This window comes from Natrix helvetica (genome assembly GCF_964273705.1).
Source record: "Natrix helvetica genome assembly, chromosome: 4".
NCBI lineage: Eukaryota > Metazoa > Chordata > Lepidosauria > Squamata > Natricidae > Natrix > Natrix helvetica.
Genome location: NC_138550.1, coordinates 90,730,174 through 90,754,902, shown reverse-complemented (window position 1 = coordinate 90,754,902; position 24,729 = coordinate 90,730,174).

Sequence of the window (24,729 nt, the reverse complement as noted above, 5' to 3'; positions counted from 1 at the left end):
GAGCTATTCTGGTGCTGACTCCAGATTTTCTTCCAAGCATAACTCTGGTACCATCAGAGCAGAATGCTATTAAATTTTTCTGAAGATATTCGGTGGTAAACTCAAGTTTCCCATCACTGCAGAACATATGGTCTCCACATCTTGTTTCTCCAATTACAACAGCTCAACAAAAATGGTTGCTGGGAATTCTGAATCCTCAACTTTAACAAAAACTATCAGAACTGCTTTCATTAATAGCGTTGAGGCTTCATCGATTATTAAACACCCCATTAGATTCTTTGCAATAATGCTGGCAAACACAGTGGTTGTAATTTAGTTTGCAATGAATTCAACCATTTTTACTGTGGATCTCTGTAAATGCAAGCCTACTCCCACATCTACTCTAATCGCAGTTAGCAAATCTACCTGCCCCTCGATGTCTGAGAATGGTTTGCATTTTTGTGCCAGATTGTAAACAGTAAAAAATATTTTGCAAGTACTGGATAAATGTTTGTCAGCTGACTTATCTATGGATTTTGTAAAAGCATCCTACTCCCGTTGTTTACTGTTCTCTCACAAATAAGGTGTGCTTTTGATTGAAAATGTTCCTTCAATTTTTTTTCTGAGAGATGATTGCTGATTCTCCTTAGTTGTCCCTGCTGCCACAACCTGGAAATTTTTCCACTCTGTAGAAACATGAATACCTTTCTCTAAGGAGAACACTAGTTTCACACAGTGCTCACAACCTAACTTTTGTCGGATATTGCCAGTCCATCATACTTCTCCTTGAAGTTTCTGTATTGCAGCAAACTCCAGCAGTAAGGAAGTTTTGGAACTTCAGTGGAGAAGATGGACTTGCTGCTTTCTCTGACTTCAAGTGGTGTTGGTGATTGTTGTGGATTAGCTGATTGCTCCTCTTTTGGTTTTTTGAAGAAGAAAATGGTCATACTCTGTTGCTTCTTCTTCATCCTGTTAAATAATACTAACTGCAAAAGAAATAAAACAATATTGGACTCAATTGTGGTTGTAAGCTGAGGACTTCCAGTTAACAGAAGGGACCTCTGTTTTCACCCAACAGTGTACAGTCTTTTCTGCAAGAATGTCCCCCAACAAACAGGAAAGATATAGTCATTCATCTAAGAAGTTAGATCAAGAAGAATGAATGTCATAGGTAGATTCACAGAACAATACAGATTGCTTTTTCTGAAATTTATTCCTCAGTTAAAAAAACAGGAATATATGAATTAGGTTTGGTACTTAGGTCAGTCCAAGTAGTTTTTCAAGAGTTAGTGGTGTCATGGTTAGAAGCAATGGTAAAGCAAGATATGGATTTAAAACCAGAAATATTTTGTTGGGTATTTCAAAGGGAATACAATACATATTTAATTTTACACATGTTAACAGCAGCCGGAATTGTGTTTGCACAACAGTGGAAAAACAAAAATATGAAAATGAATAATTATTAGAATGTGCAGGAATGAATAAATTAACAATTAAAATCAAGAAAGCTTCAAATACTTTTTCACATGAGATTTGTTTTATCAATTGCTAACTAACAGAAACAGAAATTAGAAATCTAAAAGTATTAAAGAAAACACCAATTATGTAAGGAAAGGTCACTAAAATGTATAAGGAAATATTATTAGTACTTGATCATTATTAAAGTGTAGATAACTGCGGGACATTACACACACACACACACATCCAAACTATGACAGCACCAGGAAAACATCAAAAGAATAACAGTTTTTCCCCAAAAGACTGCAGATGCAATCAGTTTTCACCCTAACCTAAGGACAGGAAAGACAAAGGCACTGGAATAAAAACCATCAAGGTATTTTGGGAAGTTATAAAGGACAGTGCCAGAAAGCTCACAGAACCAGAAACCATCAGCCAAAAACACCAGCTGAAAGGTAAATTTTAAGTACATCCATTAAGATAAAGGCTAAAAATAGCTTGCCTGGAACTCCCCTTTTCCTGTTTTCTGGCAGAACTAATCCCCAGGATAGGAAAGACAAAAAACCTGGGACCAAAATTAACCCAGGAAAACAGGAAAACAAAAGCAGGGCAATCAGAAACCATTAAAAACCATCAAGCTGCAGAAGCTCACAAAGCATCACACAACTCAACATATGAAAACAGCCATGGAGTCACATAAAAGGTTATTGCTGCAAGAAGCAACCACCCACAATTATCTCAAGAACCAGGTATCACACAGAAACACACAAAATCTCACAAAGCTGCCTTGCATCAACCTGGACTGCCCATAGAAAAGCAGCCACTTTGAGGCACATACATTTTATGTGCCTCAAAGTGGCTCCTTTTCTATGGGCAGGCCAGGTTGGTGCAAGGCAGCTTTGTGAGATTTTGTGTTTATTTCTGTAGTGGATTCATTACAGAAACGCACAAAGTCTCACAAACCATGCATCAACCTGCACACTTAAAAGCAACATTTTGCATCACAAATAAAACATTTCCAAAATAGCAATAACATTTCTTGTAATAAACATTTTCAGAAAACAATAAATAAAAAGCAATTCTCTAAAAAACAATTTTAAAAAACATATTCTATAAACAATAAATAAATAAATAAATCCCTAAAAACCATTTAAAAAACCACATTCTATAAACAATAAATAAAAAAACATTCCCTAAAAGCCATTAAAAAAAAAACATATTCTATAAACAATAAATAAAAAACCATTCTCTAAAAACGATTTAAGAAAAACATATTTATAAACAATAAATAAATAATTTTCCCTAAAAACCATTAAAAAACACATTCTATAAACAATAAATAAAATACCCTTTAAAAAAACATTAAAAGCATAAAGAAAAAAAAAACAAGTCACTTACCAGCAGGCAGAATCATCAGCTCTTTGATGTGATGGATGCAGGCAGCAGGTAGGTGACCAAGAGGCAGGGAAGCTAAACTGGAGGGACACAGGGATAACTCAGTCAGCTAGGCCTGCCCGGCCTGGAGCCGAGGTGGCTTAGCCAGCTAGGCGAGGCTGGGGACTGAGTGGGGGGCAGCAAGAAAGGCCTCAGTCAAGCGCCATGCAGTTCTACAATCTAGGCGAGCTTGAGGATCCACTGCAACAAAGGCTGCAGTGGATACCCGGACTTTTCTAGAGCGCAGAGCCGCAGGCCGCTCCAGGTAGCTTCCTGCCGACACACAACCCTCCCTCGCACGAAGTCACAGCCACATGGCCCTGTGCTGTAAGCGAGCCTGGGGATCTCACGAAGGCTGAACTGATCCCCGGACTTGTCTAGAGTGCAGGGCTGCAGGCTACTCCAGGTATCTTCCCATCACTGCCCCCCCCCATGCAAACTCACGGCCATGCGCTTTAAGCGGGGCCAGGGATCTCGCGAAGGCTGTACTGATCCCTGGACTTGCCTAGAGCGCAGTGCTGCACGGCGCTCCAGCTAGCTGCCTCCGCCGCCTGCCCCCACACTAAGTTGCAGCTTACTTACCTGAGGGAGGCAGCAATAACAGCAGTGAGGTGAGGATCAGATCCGTTCAGCTAGTGAGCAACAACACGAGCCAAACAGGAAACGAGGCAAGTGGGCTGTCTGCACCATGGTGTATATAGGGCTCTCAGAGTGGGACAATCGGCGAGCCAGCGAGTCAGTGAGCGGCGTGTGGGTAGACAGGCAGGGCAAGCATGGTGCAGACAGATGGGGCGAATGAGCGAGCGTTGACTGGATGGGAGGGGTGAGCAAGCAAACGAAGGCCAGGCAGGCGGGGGGAGCGAACAGGGGGGCAGGCCAGGGGAGGAAGCGTTCTGGTACGAGGCCTTCGGAAGATCAGGTACGGGATGGCACACTAAATTTCACAACTGGTACCGGTGCGTATTGGCTAAAACCCAACCCTGGCATCTACCCTAGGGTGTGATCTGCCCCCAGCTCTAGATTTGACTTTTACAGATCCTGTTAACTTTTACAGAGGCTTTGATGATCAAGTTGTTTCTTGAAATGTTGGTGCCAGGAAGTTATATTTTTTACAAGTTGGATGGTCATCTAAACTTGTAACTAAATAAATAACAAAACTCTCCTATTGGCTTTTTATCATAAAACGCTAAGTCAGCTTTACAGTTAAAGGAGGGTAACTGTGGAACCATAAATCAAGCAATCATAGCAGCAGCCTATCATCACTGTTGACCACACAGAACTTACTTTAAATAAAATAAATCACCTGAGACCTGACAATTTTACATATCATTTTGGAAATGATAAAGAGGGACTTGAATTTAGGGTCTCTTGCTTTCTAGTGCCTTAACCACTAGACCAAACTGGTTCTAATTCAAGGAAACTAAACAAACCAACAAATAAATACATAAATAAACTCTTAGGACAGTTTTTTTTTTGCTGTTTCACTTTTAATTTTGCTAACTAATTAGCTATTATTTTCTGTCATTTAAAAAAAAATAAGTACTATATATCAACTATATAAGCACTTTCAATGGAAGAGGGAAATTGCTATAATTTTGGCTTATTGGTGTTTACATTGTTTACATAGGGGACGAGATCACCTTAAGATTTGTAATATATTAGTGTTCATATTGTCATATTTTGTACGATAATTGACCCATTTTTATGGATTGTTAAATTTTCAACCACTCAGCATTGAAAGAGATAATCAAGTCGTACACATAACATTTAAAATCAATATGAAATGGGAAAGGAGAAAATTTCTGTCCAGAGTCATAACAGATTGAGGCAGTTTATAAATCTCAAAAATCTCATAAATAAATAAATAAAGCATAGCAGCTATTGCATTGACTATCAAGTATAAGACGGATACTTTCAAGATGAAATAATCCAATTGATTCAGAGCACTCAGCTAATTGAATGAGAGCTTAGTTGTTTCCTATATATATAATATAGTTGATTTGATGATACCAAATTAAAAAAAAAACATCAGAAAAGAAATAAATGATGTGGAAGCAATGGCAATGGAAATATGAATGGTTTATTAAAATCAGTGCAGAATGTATTGCCCTAAACAAGATCATTCAAAGGTGATCAAAGACAATATTAGAAAATGTAATGGACAGCTTATACAAAGAGTAAAAAGAACAAAACCGCAAAAAACTACTGTAGTTCTTCAAGCCCAATCACAGCAAATCAGCACGAAATCTTAGAATACATCAATTACTTTCCTATTAAAATACATACTGAAAATGTAAAGCAACTGAACACGCTGACTCTCAAAATGCTGAGGACAGAATTCCAACAGAAGTAGACTTTTTCACGATCTTTTATAAGGTAAAAATATCTTACCTGAGCTGGATATAATCCCAGGAATAGTCCCCAATTACCGAAATGCACAACTGTAGGTAGGTAAAGGTAATATTCCCCTCACAGATATGTGCTACTCATTTCTGACTCTAAGGAGTGGTGCTGATCTCCATTTCAAAGCTGAAGAGCCAGTGTTGTTCGAAAACATTCTCTGTGGTTATGTGGCCGGCATGACTAAATACCAAAGGCGCACAGAACGCTGTTACCTTCCCACCAAAGTGGTCCCTATTTTTCTACTTGCATTTTTACATGCTTTCGAACTGCTAGGTTGGCAGAAGCTGGGACAAATAATAGGAGCTCACTCCATTATGCAGAGCTAGGTATTCAAACCACCGAACTTCCAACCTTTCTGATCAACAAGCTCAGCGTCTTAGCCACTGAGCCACCATGTCCCCTAGATAGGTAGGCTAGGTAGGTAGGCGAATAAAAATGACAAATCCAGTTTATATATCTGGCTGATGGTGCAACCAACCATAATAATTTGTCAAAATTATTCTTAAAAAACCTGTAATTTCAATATAAAGTACCCCCCCCCAAAAAAAATTTTTTAGAAGACCAAATTATAATGGTTGGTCACACCATCAGTCAGATATATAGACTGGATTTGTCATTTTTTTATCCATTTGTTTGTTTGATTGTTTGTTTTAGCATACGGTATACAAGGCCATGGAGGTCATCACCTTTCCTCCACCAGGAAGAACCAATGCTGTTCCAGCTCCCCATGCAGAATGCAGGCTACAGTTTTTCACCACCAAAATGGCAGTACCTATCTATTTACTCGCAAACAATTCATTCAAACTGCTAGATGGCCAGGAGCTAGGGACAAGAAATGGGAGCTTACCCTGTCCCACGGACTTGAACCACCAGAGGGCTGGCAATTGTTTGGGCACATCCAGCATCATTAAGCCTCTGTGTCACTGCATCCCTTGCTATCCCCCTATTTTCTAGTAGTAGTAGTAGTAGTAGTAGTAGTAGTAGTAGTAGTAGTAGTAGTAGTAGTAGTGATAGTAGTAGCAGTAGTAGTAATAGTATTTAGATTTTTGTTTAGTGTGGTGTAGCATCAGATTTTTGTAATTTAAACAGTTCATCAATATTCAATAAATAAATCATTGCTCAGGCCTGAGCCCTGAGGAAAAACATGGAGGCAGAGCTAGAACAAGTAATGAAAGAACACAAACTGTTGGCTGACAGCTCTTTTATACCTTGAGCTGTCAGCCTATTAACCAATAGCGTGCCTGAGATTCTCCCGCCAGGCCAGCAGCGCGCTTTAGCCAATGAGGAGGCTTCCTGGTTGACAGGCCTCAGGTGGACGTAGGCCCAAGGACTTAGCACTCCTTCCCCCTGGACTGTGCAGACATCTTTTAGATAGGCGGGTATCCGGCGGCTCTGACCAGAATGTCTCAGTTCATGCTCGGCTGCAGGAGTGGACAGATCTCCAGGCCCCACCCTGTTTTCACCAGGAGGTGAGTTAGGCCGGCTGGAAGGCGTGGACACTTTGGATTTGCAGATACATTTTCCAAAGACATTGCCTCAGGATGCGGTAGGGTTGGGAGAGCTGGGCTTGTGCTGTTTGGCCAGCAGGCGGCAGGGACTGGACGTTCGGGATTCATTGAATGGTGGGGTGGAGATGGCCTGACTTTGTTGTTGCCTGGCTGCGCGCCAATTGGACCCTGTAGGAACAGGGCCTGGTTATCCTAAATGGGTGCCAGGATAATTTGTCCCGGCACCCATTTTGGATCCTCTATGCAATTCCTTGCATAAACCCAGTCTCCTGGTGCAAAACTTCTGGGTTGGTCTAGGGGCCCCTGCATCTTATCGGTCTCGTAAGTGGGATGCAAGCATTCTAAGATGGTCCGGATGCGCTGCCACATAAAGAGCTCAGCCAGGCTTTTGCCAGAGTCTGGGCAGGGGATAGAGTGCTGAGTTAATATATAGGTTGAGAGTTTAGCCAATCACCCCGCCCCCCCCCAGGGCCCATTAGTTTTAATGCTTCTTTGGCTGATCGAACCTCCCGTTCTGCCCAGCCATTGCTGGCTGGGTGATATGGGGCTACTAGCGCATGACAAATGCCTAACTTAGCTAAGAACGCTTGAAATACTGTGGACGTTAATTGTGTCCGGCAGCCCATGCGTAATGAACAGGCACTGCAGCACATTGATGGTGGATTCTGATGTGGTAGAATGCATGGGTACTACCTCCACCCACTTGGAAAAGGCATCTACCACAATGAGAAACTGAGTGCCCATGATCGGCCCCGTGAAATCCACATGGACACGAGAACACGGTCCACGTGGCATTTTATATTCCCTGGGGTTTGCGGCTGGTGGAGCAGGCTGCAACAGTTGGCAGGGCTCACAGGTGGCTACCCACTCAGCTATTGCCTCATCCATTTTGGGCCACCAGACATAACTCCGGCCCAACGCTTTCATTCAAGCTATGCCATGGTGGCCCAAGTGGAGGTGGCGAAGGACTGTGTCACACAAAGTCAATGGCACTACCACCCTCTCACTCCACAGCAGACAGCCCCGCAGCTCAGAGATTTCTAATCATCACCAGAAGTAAGGTAATGCCTCAGCGGGCACCCCTTCCCTGGGCCAGCCTTTGCGGATCCAGGCAAGTACTTTATAAATCAGGCTGTCTTTAGTGGAATGGGCCGCAATGTCTGTGGCAGATAAGGGTAAGTCGAGGTCCTCTATTAGAAGGACCTCAGACTCCTGATAGTCATCCGGTGTTCGTATGGGCAAGGGGTAGCGGCTTAAATGTCCACATGCCCCATGTGTTTCCCTGTGCGGCATTCCAAGTGGTAAGAATATGCTGCCAGTAAAATGATCCAGCGGGACACTCTAGGAGATATTATAACTGGGATAGGGCGATCCCCTGCCAAGAGCCCCAATAGGGGCTTATGGTCGGTCACTAGGTGTAAATGGCAGCCATAGAGATAGTGGTGGAATCGCTTGATTCCCGCCACAGCAGCTAACGCCTCCTTGTCCAAGCGGCTGTAATTTTGTTCAGCCTGGACAAGGAGCATGAGTAATATGCGATAGGAACTTCAAGGCCATTTGGACAAATGTGGCTTAAGACGGCCCCCAGGCAAAATGGTGAAGCGTTGCATGCCAAAAACCAATAAAAGATTCACAGTATTGCATGAGTACAGCTGATGACATCAGCAGAGATTTGACAACCGCAAACGGATGTGCTTCGCGGCTGCCCCATCTCCATGACGCCGAGCTGTCCAGCATGTGGTGCAAGGGGTCCACAATGGAGGCCTTATGGGGTAGAAACATGGCGTAAAAGTTCAGGAGGCTTAAAAAAGCTTGCAGCTCCACCTTATTAGTCAGAGGCGGAGCGGCCTTTATTGCCTCCACTTTGGCTGCTGATGGATGGATGCTCTGGGCATTTGGTTTACATTTACATTTGGTTTTCTTTAGATGGAGCCCTGCCCTCCAAAACCGCGTCAGGACTGCCCTGAGCTTAGTCATGAGTTCCTCCCTATTATCAGCAGTGACGAGCACATCATCAAAATGGGGCAGGATCCCAGGTAACCCATGGAGCAATCGCTCCATGATACTCTGAAAAATTCCCGGGGCAACGCAGACTCTGAATTGGAGTCTGTGGCATCTGAACGCCCCCCGATGAGTAACAATTGTCTGTGTGTCTGCTGTTGCATCATCGACAGGCAATTGTTGATAAGTCTGAGTGAGATCAAGCTTGGCAAAAATCTTCCCCCGGCCCAAGGAGTGCAATAGATGCTGCACTAGTGGGACACGGTACGAATTTGATTGGAGCACCCTATTTATTATCCTCTTGTAATCCGCGCAGATCCTAATGGATCCGTCCAATTTAATAGGGATTACAATAAGGGTCTCCCACTTGACACAGTCAACTGGCTCCAGCATCCCTTGGGCCAACAGCTTATCAATTTCTGCATCGACCTTGGGCCTTAGAGCAAATGGCACCCTGTGAGCCTTTAATCTAATCGGTGCTACTTGTGGATCTAAATTAAAAGATATGGGCAACCCAGTATATTTACCTAACTGGTCACTAAAAACATCATAGAATTCCTGGGCCAGGTCATTTCAGTCAGAGCTTGAAGGCACGGAATGGACTCCTGAGATACATAGCTCCAGGGAGGCCAACCAATCCAGCCCCAACAAGGTGGCCAATGGGTTCGCTACCACAATAAGAGGCAGGGGACCCCTAAAATTGGTATTCTGTACCTGAAATTCCCCCTTGCCTAATATTGGGATGGAGTGGCCCTGATAATCCTTCAACTTGCAATTGGATGGGCTAAGCCGGTGTCTGGAGACAGCTAGCAACAGCCTTTTGAGGGTACTCCAGGAAATAATAGATCGAGCACAGCCTGTGTCAATCTCCATTGCCCATGCAGCGCCTTCCAGCAGTACCATTAGGTATATTTTCTTCTGGGTTTGGCCCACCACAGTGGTGATATTGACTACCCAAGGAGCCTCCACTGTGTCCCCCTCCACAGAGTGGCAACCATCTCAAGCCGTATTCAGGCATCCAGCAGTGGCAGGAATGACTGGGTGACCCCCGGGCGAGTCAGGCGAAGGAAGCACAGCTCGGCACACACAGGCTAGGTGGCCCATCTTCCCGCAGTGGCGGCAGGTGGCAGACTTGAACTTGCAGCTGGAATGCAGGTGATTGCTGCCACTGCTGAGGCATCTGGTCTGAAGCAATTTGGCAGACATTCAAGACCTGGAAGCAGCCAACACACTCAGGTGGTCAATATCATCAATCAGCTCTGCCAGTTCATCTAGGTCAAAAGCTTGCTGGTTGACCATAGTGGCCGCAGGCAGGGTATTCTTAGTAGCATGGTACCTTTGGATTTCAGCAGCAGAGATAGCTGCCTGTTCTGCCGCCCACGCCTCATCTACGGCTATCTGATATGCAGTGACGTGCGGGTGAGGTTTATGGCTGGTGAGGCACTGACATCATCAAATGATCATCATGAAGGGAGGACTGTGACAACTTTGATCTTTGCAAGCATGCAAGCAAAATACCCCAGGATCACGGTGGCAGGGACAGCAACTCCTTCCGCTGCGCTGCGGAGAAGAGCCACACTGTGCAGGATGCTCCTCAGCGCTAGCCTCAGATCAGCGCAAGCGCGGTCTCCTTCATGTTGGCTCAGGAAGGAGGGGAATGGGACCACAGCTCGCGCTGATCTGAGCCTAGCGCTGAGGAGCCACCTGCACACGCTTTCCCATTCCCCTCCTTCCTGAGCCAATATGAAAGGGACCGTGGCTCACACTAATCTGAGGCTAGTGCTGAGGAGCCTCCTGCACATGTGGTCCCATTCCCCTCCTTCCTGAGCCAACATGAAAGGGACCATGCTTGCGCTGATCTGAGGCTAGCGCTAAGGAGCCTCCTGCACAGCGTGGCTCTTCTCCGCAGTGCAGAGGAAGGAGTTGCTGTCCCCGCCACCATGATCCTTGGGTATTTTGCTTGCACGGGCAAGAAAGAGATGAAAGAGAAAAGAAGAGAAAGAGAGATAGATAGAGAGAAATGAAAAAGAGCTGGAAGGAGAGAATGGGAGAGAGAGAAAAGAGAGAGAAACAAATCAGCGCTAAAAGCCTACCCCGTCCTCCCTCCCTTCCTTTCCACAACCTTCCCCCACCCCCCCAAAAGCTTTTTCCCAAATAATACCAGCAGCCATTTTATCTCCACCAAAGTAGATACATACACACACACACACGTGCGCAAGTGAGAAGGGAAGAAAATGGGAAGAGTTGAGTCACAGGAAGAATGAGCGCCCTCTACTAGGAGGCAGGAGAACTGCATGCCTCCCCTACCTCGGGATTTTTTAGGCTTTTAACCCTCATTGAGGGTTAAAAGCCTAAAAAATCCTGAGGTAGGGGAGGCATGCAGTTCTCCTGCCTCCTAGTAGAAGGCACTTTTTTAGAGGCTTTTTAAAGCCTCACCTCAGCACTCACCTTTTCCCTTTTACATTTTTTTTTCTTTTCATGATGAGAGCGGTGAGGCTCTGCCTCCCCTGCCTTCCCTGACTGCACGTCATTGCTGAAATGTCAATTCGGAGCGGGGTAGTTGTAATCTGGAATCATTGGTCCCCCAAATCAGTTGTTCTAGGAGAACCTCATCCAGGTTCTGGAACTCACAATGAATGGCTGCATTCCTGAGGCAAGCCAAGTACTGACTGAGTGTGTCCCCGTCTTTTTGAGTGCATTGGCGAAATGCATATCGCCTCACAAAACAAGACGGAGCAGGGGCATAATGCCCCTTCAGCTTGGTGACTAATACTTCCCATGGCAAGGAGTGGACAGCTGCATGGGGCTGCCAGGGCACAGGCAGTGGAAAACATATCCAGCCTGCAGGAACTTAAAAAATAGCCCAGTTTACGGTCATTAGAAAGCTCTGCGAAATCATGAGCCAACATAAAACAGTCAAAACACTCCATAAATGCGTCCAAGGACTCCCTCTCAGGGGAGAACAGGGAGAACACAGGCTTTGTCGCCATAACAATTATCTGCCTCTGTCAGAAAAAAAAAGGTTCTTACTATTTAAAAATGTCCTCTACCTCGTCGCCAGTGCTCAGGCCTGAGCCCTAAGGAAAAACATGGAGGCAGAACTGCTAATCAACTGTTTATTTCAACTAGAACAAGTAATGAAAGAACACAAACTGTTGGCTGACAGCTCTTATATACCTTGAGCTGTCAGCCTATTAACCAATGATGTGCCTTGGATTCTCCCACCAGGCCAGCAGCGCGCCTTAGCCAATGAAGAGGCCTCGGGTGGTTGTAGGCCCAAGGACTTAGCAATCATGGTTAAACAAATCCACATGTATGTTTGAATTGGTATGAAATTCAGTTCTTACAATTCTCATTTGCTGCATTGTTGGTCAGCAGGTATTTGATACATTAAATGGTCTATCTCTCTATCTGGAACTAATTTAGACCTGTAGTTATCTTCGTTCTCCTCTTTCCCTTCTCCACAGAACATTAAATGGCCTTCTTTTTATATTTAACCCAGCCACTGTTGAAAATAATGAAGCTCCATTACGAGTAGTGCTTTTTTCCCCTTCATAGAATAACATCTGCAGGGAGTTTTCAGGAGATTCCAAATTACATTACTAAGCAATATGGTCAAAGTGCAATGCTACAGAACTGCCTCACTTAGCAATACCAATCCTGGCAGTTCTGGTTGCCATCACAACCCCAGGATGCACAGGTCAATAGGAAGAAGCAGGAGTCCAAGTGAAGGGGTGCATGTGTGTGCATGTGTATGTGCATGTCAGGACTGAAGGGGGTAGGGACTGCAGGCAGGGCAGTGGGACAGTGAGAAGCAGTGACGTGTGGTGAGGTTTATGGCTGGTGAGGCACTGACATGGTGGGTTTCAAATATTTTTAGACTTGTGGACTTCAACTCCCAGAATTCCACAGCCAGGCATGCTCAGTTCCGATTTAAAATGACATCATTTGTTTCTCTCTCCCTTTCTCCCCCTCTCTCAAACACACACACACACACACAAACACACACAAGTTGGATTGGACTATCTCTTCTACCCCCTTCCCTCTCTCACTCACTCTCAAACAAACAAACAAACACACACACACACACACACAAAAGTTGGATTGGATATCTTTTCCGGTGGCTTGAAAGCAGATCCTCTGCCATCTCCCCCATTCCCCTGCTGCCTTCCCCAAACACCTCCCCCATTGCAAATGCAGCCTGTTGTCTGGGTTGGAAATGCCTGGAACGCAATAAAGCCCACCCACTCACCTCCTGCTGGCAGGCTGGGGTGAGAGGAGAGGCAAAGAAGCCGGAGGGGAGCCAATCTGAGCCTTCCAAAAGAAAGAGGCTGGGGGAAAGTGTGTGTGCTACAGCATGGTTCTTTGTCTGGCTTTCGTGGATGACTCTGCTTAACTGTTAAAAAAAGCCTCTAAAAAAGCACCCTCTACTATGACGCAGGAGAACTGCTGCCTCAACTCACGTCACTGGTGAGAAGGCTGACAGAGATCTCAAAAGAGCAAGAAGAAGCTGTAAGAAGGCAAGGGAGGCTGGAGGCATCTACGCACAATGGAGGGTGGGCAGGCAGGGTCTGCTATGGAGTACAGGATTCCCAGGATCTCACAATCCTTAGCTGGATACTTTGACTGTACTTGTGGGAAGCCAGCATGTAACATCAGAAATTGGGATCAACTGACTGCAGGGACACTGCAAAACCTAGAACATTGGGGACACATTGTAAGTTTCCCTTGTTCATTGTCATTATGACTTTGAACACTGAAAAAATAGTTATAACCCAAGGGAAGGCATGCACCTAAGAATCAAATGCTTGTGCCTAACCATAAATGTAAAATTTAAGGAATAGTGTAAGAACAGAACAGAACCGGGGGTGGGGGGGATGCCCTCACTAATTTCAATGAACTGCAATTTAACAGCTATATTAGATGATATTATAAAAGCCACTAAAATTCTTCCTAATAATTTCTATAGTCAAGTGGGTCATTTTCATTTGCAACCTAATTACTCTTGCCATCTACATTTATGTTTGATGTGAGGAAAATGTTTAAGCAGTATTTTTAATGAAAAAATTAAACACAATACAAAAAAACAAAGCTTGAATTTTGCTTGTATAAAAATCATATTAAACAAGGCATTTATTCTGGTTGTAAATTGTAGGCTTAGTACAATTAGGGCTTTGGCCTCCTTGTTTATTCTCATTATATCACATTCACAGAGATATTACAAATGGCTTTCATCTTTGAATCCTCAAAACTGTCAACCCATACCAAGACATTCAGGATTTGAGTTTATTTTACTAATTTCATGTGGCCTATTTAAGGAAAATAAACTTAACCCAACAGTCTGTCCCTGAATAAACAATGAAATTCATGTCATGCTAACATTTGAGTGTGTCTACTTTTTCCTCACTATCAGACTATACGAACTTTTCGAGGAAATCTCAGTGCAAGATTCCATTTTGTGCTCAGTAATTTAATCACTGCACTTTTTGATTGATTGGTTGCATTTTTATTCCATTATTCATGTAAGTACTGTTTCTCAAACTGGGTCATGGTAATTAGAGAGAAAGGGCCTGTCAGCAGGTTCATAATCCAAACAGACAAGTATCATAAGAGACAATTGGAAGAGTAAGGGTGGTGTGGTGACTGAGATCTGTACCAGGAGCCTGGAAATATAGGCCCAACTCTAACCTCAGCCATAGGATTATTGGAAAATCTTAGGCCAAACACTTTTTTTCATAACAACCTTTCCTGCAGAATTATTATTGTGAGAAAAATTAGGGAATAGGGAACTATGTATGCAGACTTGAACTTCTGGGGATTGGGGGCAAGGAATGAAATTAAAATCCTCTGAATATATAAGAAAAGGGAGGAAAGAGGTTCTTAGTATATACAGTTTAAGTCACAAACAAAATGGATTTCTGATCTGTTTATGTGTTCCCAATTCCTGTTCTCATGTTTAGTAGTTATATGCCGATTTCAAAATCAAGAACTTTTAAATATGCAATTAAAAATATCCAAAGTCATTTTTTCCCCTTGAATGTGTACTAAAACATAACTAACTCTGCTCACTGCCCGGAGTTCGATCCTGATCAGCTCAAGGTTGATTCAGCCTTCCAGCTTTCCGATGTCAGTAAAATGAAGACCCAGATTGCTGGGGGCAATAGGCTGACTCTGTAAACAACTTAAATTGGGTTGAATACTATTAAATAGTATACAAGTCTATATGCTATTGCTAAGTGCTATGACTCTTAACACATCTTTGCAAATAACACTTAAAAATAACAGCTTGAAGTACATCTCATAATTGGAATATCTGAGCTAATGCATTTTCTTCTTATCCTATTTGTATGTATGTGCATGTGTATATAACAACTTGATATACAGGTGAAACTCGAAAAATTAGTATATCGTGCAAAAGTTCATTTATTTCAGTAATGCAACTTAAAACTTGAAACTAATATATGAGATAGACTCATTACATGCAAAGCAAGATAGTTCAAGCTGTGATTTGAACTGCTGCTGGATTGTACATACTTGACTGTTACAATAAAGAGCTGTTGTTGCATTAAGCCAGAGTCTGACTCTACAATTGCCCTATCTAACATTGGGGACTTTCACAAGGAGTGGACTGAGGCTGGAAGTTTCCACAATCTGTGTTGATTTGGGGAGCCATGTCATCTGCTGGTGTTGGTCCACTGTACTTCATTAAGTTCATTAAGTCCAGGGTCAACGCAGCCGTCTACCAGGAGATTTTGGAACACTTCATGCTTCCTTCTGCAGATGAGCTTTATAGGGATGCTGACTTCATTTTCCAGCAGGACCTGGCACTTGCCCACACTGCCAAAAGCACCAAAACCCGGTTCAATGACCGTGGGATTACTGTGCTTGATTGGCCAGCAAAATCACCTGATCTGAACCCCATAGAGAATCTATGGGGCATTGCCAAGAGAAAGATGAGAGACATGAGACCGAACAATGCAGAAGAGATGAAGGCCTCTATTGAAGCATCCTGGTCTTCCATAACACCTCAGCAGTGCCACAGGCTGATAGCTTCCATGCCACACCGCATTGAGGCAGTAATTGCTGCAAAAGGAGTCCAAACCAAGTATTGAGTACATATGCATGCTTATACATTTCAGAGGTCTGATATTGTTCTATGTACAATCCTTGTTTTATTGATTGCATGTAAGATTCTAATTTTCTGAGATTGTGGATTTGGGGTTTTCATGAGCTGTAAGCAATAATCATCACAATTATGACAAATCACGGCTTGAACTATCTTGCTTTGCATGTAATGAGTCTATCTCATATATTAGTTTCACCTTTTAAGTTGCATTACTGAAATAAATGAACTTTTGCATGATATTCTAATTTTTTTGAGTTTCACCTGTATAGTTATGGAGGACATCTGTATAATGTTTTGTACAATTTTGGTTGATCCTACTAAAGATATTAACTAACAATTAGATACCTGTTGTTATAGCTGACAGAACTGAAGATGAGAAAGGTAATCCTATTTTACAAGGCACCTCATCAAATTCAAGGCAGAACAAAGTTTGAATCCCAGTAGCTTTATTTAGTGACTGAAACAAATGCTTAATTCTGCACTATAATGCTGAATTATAACTTATATGAAACAATAACATTAGATAGAATTCTATCTATCAAAGGGAAAAAGGTATACATCACTTTGCAATTTTTCTTTGCCAATTTTCTGGTAGTGCAACAAGTACCACCACACTGAAATACCTACTTTGGAAATCATGCCAGGAAGCACTTCTGATGAGGTTTCAGGAAAAAATAGATGTCCCTGAAGGCTCAGGGTTGGCATTCAAACAAAGATAAATGGACAGATGGTGAATTCTGACCAGCAAAGACTCTCTGGAAAATGGAAAGCTCAAGCTCACAGCTATAATGCAGCTTTTAAGACATAAAGTTCACATGAACCTTATTTCGTTGCAACTTTTGGATGTAACTAATTTATAGTTAAATAGAGATTTTTTGACTGGCAGGATGGAATTCTACATGACAATATATTTTTTCTGGATTATGAAGCAATAAAGAAAAAAATGGTCTTAAAAATGTTGGCAAAAAGTTTAGAACAAAAAATCATTATAAAAATTTTAAAATTGATAAAAGGGACAGTTATTAAAATATAATAATAGCAACCACCAGAAAAATGCCAAGAATAGAGGGGAAGGGAGGATCAGTAGAACAACCTGCAGAGAGAAGAATTAACCAGATTTGCTTCAGAAAATGTTTGAGCAACTAGGCAGTAACTTAGCTAAATCACTGTTTAAAAGATGGAAAGCTATCCAAAACTACTTGATAAAGTCTAAACAATAAATTTGAGAGTTTTCAAGAATAAGAAATGTTCCAAAGGAAGTTTTGATATACTTGTCAGGAAGAAGACAAGAAAAGAAGTTTTGCAGCAGCATTTTTTATGTAAGACTTAAGATACAGACAAATTAAAGACATTTCTATGAGAATTTTGCATAGAAAATAGTGTTCTTTTTTGACTAAGAGATTAAAACATAAAAAGATACCATTTCAATGGGATAAATGGAAGGAGTTTTAGTCTTAAACAGCAGGTATTTCAATTGAATTCTGAATAGAATTTAGAAAACAATAAAATTTCTAGAAGAAATCAAAACAGAATTGAAGGAGATTGAAATGGAGGGGTCAGAAGAAGCTGCAACAAACATCTCAAAAGGATGATAGTAAACTAGAGGCTACAGGTATTGCTTCTTCTACATTTTTGACTTGATTATGGATTACAAATGCTTAATTTGGAATGTAAATGGAGCAAATGCTCCTCAAAAGGGAAAAAAAAACTATTTGAAAAATTGAAGAAAGATATAATTTGCCCATAAGAGACACGTATCACGTAAAAGGACATAAAATATTTGACTTGTACAAAATTGGATGAATATTTTTTTTTTCCCAGCAGGAACATAAACCCAATGAAGACGTGAGGATGAAGGTACATTCTCGGAGCTTCTGGGTAGGTTTCTGACTGGTTCGTTACCAGGCTAGGTAACATCTTCAGCAGAGTTTAGGGGATGTCAGTGTTCTTCTGTTTATAAAGACTTCAACTGAGGGTCTTGTGATAAATAGGTCAGTGTGTCCGTTAATGGTCAGTGTGTCTGTTAATGGAATTGCTTGTGGAGTGCCTAGCTTTGATGAACTCATGAGTGTGGCTGGTGGTTGCATGGTCGATTTTTTTTGTGTGTGTGTTGCTCCAGTGAAACTAGTGCTGTTTGGTGTCTCAAACAATGAAGTTATTTTGTATATAAACCCCAGAACTACAATCAGAATTTATATTATGAGAATGGTTGATTTTTAAAAGGTAGAAGTTAATTTGAATGGAACTAATACTTTTGATATCGAGAATTTATGATATCGAGAATTTATTATTAAAAATGACCAATGGAGAAATTAATAAGTTTCTCTTGCGAAAATTATTGTTCGATGGGGGATTAATACAATACAATAATACAATAGTAGAGTTGGAAGGGACCTTGGAGGCCTTCTAGTCCAACCCCCTGCCTAGGCAGGAAACCCTATACCGTTTCAGACAAATAGCTATCCAACATCTTCTTAAAGACTTCCAGTGTTGGGAGACAAGCTGTTCCACTGATTAATTATTCTAACTGTCAGGAAATTTCTCCTCAGTTCTAAGTTGCTTCTCTCCTTGATTAGTTTCCACCCATTGCTTCTTGTTCGACCCTCAGGTGCCTTGGAGAATAGTTTGACTCCCTCTTCTTTGTGGCAACCCCTGAGATATTGGAACACTGCTATCATGTCTCCCCTAGTCCTTCTTTTTCTTAAGCTAAACATACCCAGTTCCTGCAACCGTTCTTCATATGTTTTAGTCTCCAGTCCCCTAATCATCCTTGTTGCTCTTCTCTGCAGAATGGAGTAATCTCCTCACAAAATTTCTGAGGAAAATATTAAAAACAGCGATGGCAAATTATAAAGTTTGGATGGAGTTTTGATTGGATGGACAATTTTGGCCTGGTTGATAGCAGAAAGGAGGCAGAAAAATGGCAGTTCAAGAAAGTATAATGACTATTCTGGAAGACATCAATTTTCTAGAAAAGACATGATTTGGACTTCAAAGAACATGGCTATTGGAATTTCTAAAGTAGAAATATTACCAAAACATTGGATCATAATCCTATGAGTTTGATTAAGAAAAGAAAATCTAATTCTTTGAGATGGCAACAAAACAAAATGTTGCTGCAGAAAGATGCTATAATGAAAAAAAAAAAATTAAAATAATTTTTTGAGAATAATTGTTAAAGGCACTAATTTAAGAATGTTGGGGACGCAAGTAAAGTTATTATTAGATTATACAATATAGTAGTGAGCTAAACAGAAGAGACAAGATAAAACAAGCTATTTTGGATGAAGTAAAAAGAAAGGAAGAATTTTAAAAATTGTCAGGAAAGTATTTCTCAATAAATTAATATTTACTATGACAATTATCTATGTGAACAGTAAGAAAAATGGAAATGAAACGAAGCAAAAAGCCTTTGAATCTGCAAACAGGGGAGTGGCTAGCATATAATTTATGAAAACAAAATGAAATGGTATTTAATTTACAAAAGGGAGGTACTGTATTAATGTTCAATATGATCATACAAAAAGCATTTCATCAATATTATTCTACTTTGTATAAGGGAAGTGACATCTCTCTGGAAAAAAAATAGATGAATATCTAAAGAAATAAAATTTACTGAGGATTACAGAGGAGCAGAGAAAGAATGTGAATAGATCTATAACATTAAGGAAAGTTTCTGAACCCATAAAAAAGATTAAACTAGGAAAGGTGCCTGCAGCAGATGGATTATTAGGTTCTTATTATGCATGTTTTGAGGATTAACTTTTACAACTTTTACAAAACACAATGAACTCTGTACTGCAGGGAGGAAAGGTGTCAGAGAGTGAGACAGAGGCCAATACCATATTAATAATACCCAAAAAGAAACAAGATTTGGCTTTAATAAGAAACTTTAGGCCAATTCATTATTGAATAATGACTACAAGTTATTCGGCAAGATTTTAGCTGATAGACAGAAAATAATTTTGCAAGAATGTATTCATGAGGATTAATGTGGGCTTTTACCTAAAATGCAGTTAAAGGACAATGTTAGAAATGTGTTGTACATTTTGGATACCCGAAGCAAGCCTCATTGATTTACCTAGATGCAAAGAAGGCCTTTGGAAACTTGGCAATGGGTTTCTTTTTCAAGGTTTTGAAAGATAACAGTTTTGTACAGAATTTTATAAAATGAGTAATAATGAATTATACCTCGTAAATATTAACACAAATAATGGAGATTTAACCAACTTCTGTAAAATAAAAAAGGAACAAGATAGGGTTCCCATTGACACCCTCTTGTTTATTTTTGTTTTTGAAATACTTGAATACATGATGAGAGGATTATGGGCAGTGTTAGATTGGGTAATGGATAGGCACACACAGGCTTAACGGTAACAACAGCTCTTTATTAAGTACAACAAGTGAGAAGAATCCAGCGAAGGTTGAGTCTTACAACAACCCTTTTACAGGGAGCTGTCAGACCCTTCAACCAATAGGATTAAAACTCTGTTCCCGCCGGAACAGAAGACCTTGGTGGGAACCACTATAGTTAGAACAAGTATCTAACACCCCTCCCCCCTTGGATGGAATAATCCTACTTGTTACATAGTCATGCAGGTAGGCGGGCTTTTGGGTAGCTCTGCCAGACCTGTGTAGTTCAGTAGGAGGGGTTTCCTTGGACAGGTCAGACAGACCTGTTTGCTTCACAGCTCCGCTTGGTGGAAGCTCCAGGAACCTTTCACAGGCCGCAGCTGGAGCTTCTAGAGCCGGTTCGTTCGGATCTCGCTGCGGGCCTGCAACATAACCAGATAAGTTCCCTGGTTCCCTCGGGCTAGAGCTGGCCGTGGAAGGAGTGAGTGTTTGCTCTGGTTTGGGTGGGGCTTTGGCTAACTCATGCAGGAGTTACCTCTGGTTGTCTAAGAGTGGAGTTGGAGAGGCAGCTAAAGAGTTGGTCAATGTGCCTTCTCCAATTCCAACCGTCTTCGAGCTCTAAGAGGTAAGAGTGAGGGCCGGTGATGCCTATCATTATGGCAGGAATCCACAGAGCTCTCCCAGCCTAGTTGTGGGCGTATACCGAATCCCCAACACTAAATGTCCTAATCTTGCTTGTGGAGTCTGGGGGCAATGAGGTAGAATAGTTGGGGTGTAGCCAGTCTAAGTGGGACCTTAGCCGGTGACCCATGAGAAGCTCAGAGAGACTTCTCCCTGTAGTGGCACTGGGTGTGATGTGCTGAATTAGCAAATAGTGGTCAACCCGTGTTTCCCAATCTCCCAGGCCATCCTAGAGAGGGCCTCTTTTGCAGATCTCACCATTCTCTCCACCTGACCATTGGAGGCTGGATGGAATGGCGTAACCAGGGCATGCCTAATTTCCTGAACTGCTAGGAAGGTCTCAAATTGCATGGCCATGAATTGGGGCCCATTGTCAGAGACCAAGACATTGGGCAGACCGTGCATGGAGAAAAGTCTCCGTAGCACCTTGATGACCACTTCTTCTGTAGTGGAAGTCGTCAGGACTACCTCTAACCATTTTGAGTAGGTGTCCACAACTATGAGAAATGCATGGCCATGAACTGGGCCAGCAAAGCCAATGTGCACCCTAGACTATGGTGCTTGAAATCGCTCCCACTCCTTAGCGGGCGCCTCTGGGGGAGCTTGTCTGGACTCCTGGCACAGTGTGCAGGTAGCCACCCATTCTTCGATCTCCCTGTCCATGTTAGGCCACCACATGTAACTCCTAGCCAAAGACTTCATCCTAATAATTCCAGGATGTCATATGTGTAAAGCCTCTAATACTGCAATGCACAGTTTGGGTGTAACAACGACCCAGTCCCCCCACAGTAAACAGCCATTTACAACCAATAACTCATCGCATTTGGTAAAATACATTTTGAAATCAGCCCCAACAGGCCCCTTGGGCCACACCCTCCACAACCAGTTCAAAATTTGATGGTGGAGTCCTTTGCAGAATGATGGGCAATGTCACTGGATGAGACAGGCCCAGTCTCAAGGCAGTCAATGAGGAGGAATGGCGTCTCGGAGGTAGGGTCAGCGAGAAGTTCAGGCAGCGGGCAGCGGCTTAAAGCATCAGCATGCCCCAAAGTGGAGCCTGGTCGGTAGATGAGACAGTAGGAGTAGGCAGCTAGGAAGATGGTCCATCTGGTCATCCGTGGTGATAATGACACTGGGGTAGGTTGGTCCCCAGCCAGTAAGCCCAACAACGGCTTGTAGTTTGTAATCAGTTTTAGGTCACGGCCATATAGGTACTCGTGAAACCTCTTTACTCCAGACACTGCAGCCAAAGCCTCACGGTCCAGCTGGCTGTAGTTCCACTCTGCAGCAGACAAGGTCCTGGAGTAAAAAGCAATGGGGGCCTCGGTTCCGTTGGGCATGCGGTGGCTGAGGACATCACCGAAGCCGAACGGGGAAGCGTCATAGGTCAGCACCAATGGTAGGGTCTGGCTGTATTGTACCAGAAAGGAGTCCACCGACAGGAGTCATTTTACTGCGGCAAATGCGGCAGCCTCAGCTCTGCCTCAGGACCACTTGGTGCTCTTAGCAAGGAGATGGTGTAAGGACTCAACAACGGTGGCTTTCTGTTTAAGAAAGACATTGTAGAAATTAAGCAGCCTGAGGAAGGCCTGCAACTCGGTTTGATTGTGAGGTGTGGGGGCGTCCTGGATTGCCTGAATTTTGTGGGTGGTCAGGTGAATCCCAAAGCCATCGATTAGTACCCAAATAATTCAACCCTTGGCACCTTTGTCTCTAATTCGAGCCAAAACAGTTTGTACACATTTGAAAAGTTGTGCCTCATTTGCAGCTGATATCAAGATGTCGTTGAAATAGGTGACGACTCCTGGAATCCCCTGCAAAAGCCATTCCATAACGCTTTGGAACAGTCCAGGGGTGATACTAATGCCAAATTGCAGACGGTGATATTTGAATGCACCCCTGTGCATCACAATGGTTTGGGCCTCTGCCGTAGCACCATCTACAGGCAATTGTTGGTATACCTGTGCCATGTCCAATTTTGCGAAAAATTTTCTGGGGCCTAAGGAATGAAGTAGGTGCTGTACAATGGGTACAGGGTAAGTGCTTTGTTGTAGCGCTTTATTTATTGTGCACTTGTAGTCCATGTAGATGTGGACGGACCCATCAGATTTGACAGGTGTCACTATAGGGGTCTCCCAGCGTGTGTGATCGACCGGTTCAAGGATTCCCTGTCCTATGAGCTTGTCAATTTCCCTGTCAATTTTGGGGCGGAAAGCAAAAGGTACTCTCCTGGGTTTAAGCCTTATTGAGGCTATGTTGGGGTCCAAACTAAAGGAAATTGGAGTCCCCACATACTTTCCCAGACTGGTGCTGAAGACTTCCTCGAACTCCTTAAAGATGGCTTTGGCGCCATTATCTTTCAAGGTGTTGATAACAGTCACTTCTAGGCCCAGGGCTTGGAACCAATTTAGCCCCAGGAGGCTCTGCAGGTTGCCACTGACCACTGTCACTGGAAGTTGGCCACTGAACTGCTTGAATTTCACCTGACAGTTGCCTTGGCCCACGATGAGGACCCAGTTTCCTTGGTAATCATGTAGGTGGATGTCAGGGGTGCGTAGATGCTGCTTCTTCAGGCTAGGGATAGCCTACTTTAGGGTAGACCATGGCATGATGATCAGTGATGACCTGGTGTCGATCTCCATCTCCCATGGAGAGTCCTAGATGAGGACTGTGACCTTCAGCTTTTTTGGCCGCCTGGTGCGGACTTGGCCAATTGACCTCTATTGTTGCCCTCTGAGCACTGTGGTGGCTTTTGCCAGGCCCCTTGGTTGGGCCTCTATTGGCAGTTTGGTGCACTTCTAGACTGCCAGGTAATGGCAGGGAATTCATTCTGGCACACCTTGGCGATGTGCCCCTTTTGCTTGCAGCGCTGGCAGGTCGCGTTGCAGAAATGGCAAACCAATCTGGCATGGTCTCCTCCACAGTTAGCGCAAGACGGGAGAGGCTGTTTGAATTTGCACATCAGCTGGGCGTGGCTACTGCGCATGCGGCAGCTGTCATCTTTCTTGCCTTCTGAACTCTCGGGCTCTGCAGCCTTGCGATGTACGCATGTACTCTTTTGCGCATCTTGTGGAGTGTTTTGGCGCTGCAGAGTTTCAGTAGATTTGATGGCTGATTCGGACGCCCTGGCTTTGTCCAAGACAATCTGCAAAGTGAGGTTAGATTTAGCAAGTAACCTCCTCTGTAGGTTAATGTCACACAAACCGCAAATTATGCGGTCCAGAGTCAGCTCGTCCAGGTCTCAGAACTCGCATTACCCTGCCGCCTTTCGAAGCGCCACAACGTACTCATTGATTGATTCACCTTCTTTCTGGTTCCTGATGTTAAAATCATGCCGGCGAATGTGCTTGGACAGCTTGGGGGCATAGTGGGTCCTCAGCGTCTGCTAGAGCATGGACCAGGCAACTGGTTGTAGCGGTGTCAGCTCAGAGTGGCCTTTCGCCATCTCGAACACTTCCCGGCCACCGTATCTGAGGAACATGTTCTTCTTGCAGCCTTCAGAAAGGCCCATGAGGTCATTTGCCTCAAGGAAACAGTCAAATTGTAGCATGTACGAGTCCCAGGGCTCAGTGGCTGGGTCATACAGAGTCGGTGGGGTGTGCATAGCCTTTTTGTGTACTGAGGGCGTTTTCAGTTTGCCGCTCAAAAATGGCTGTTCTAAACCGCGGTGAGCTCCGGGCTGGATATACTTGCTGGATTGCTACGCTCTTTTTGGTTTGCCTAGTTGCCTTCCAATCCCATCCTCGTTGCCAGTGTTAGATTGGGTAATGGAAAGGCACACAAGGC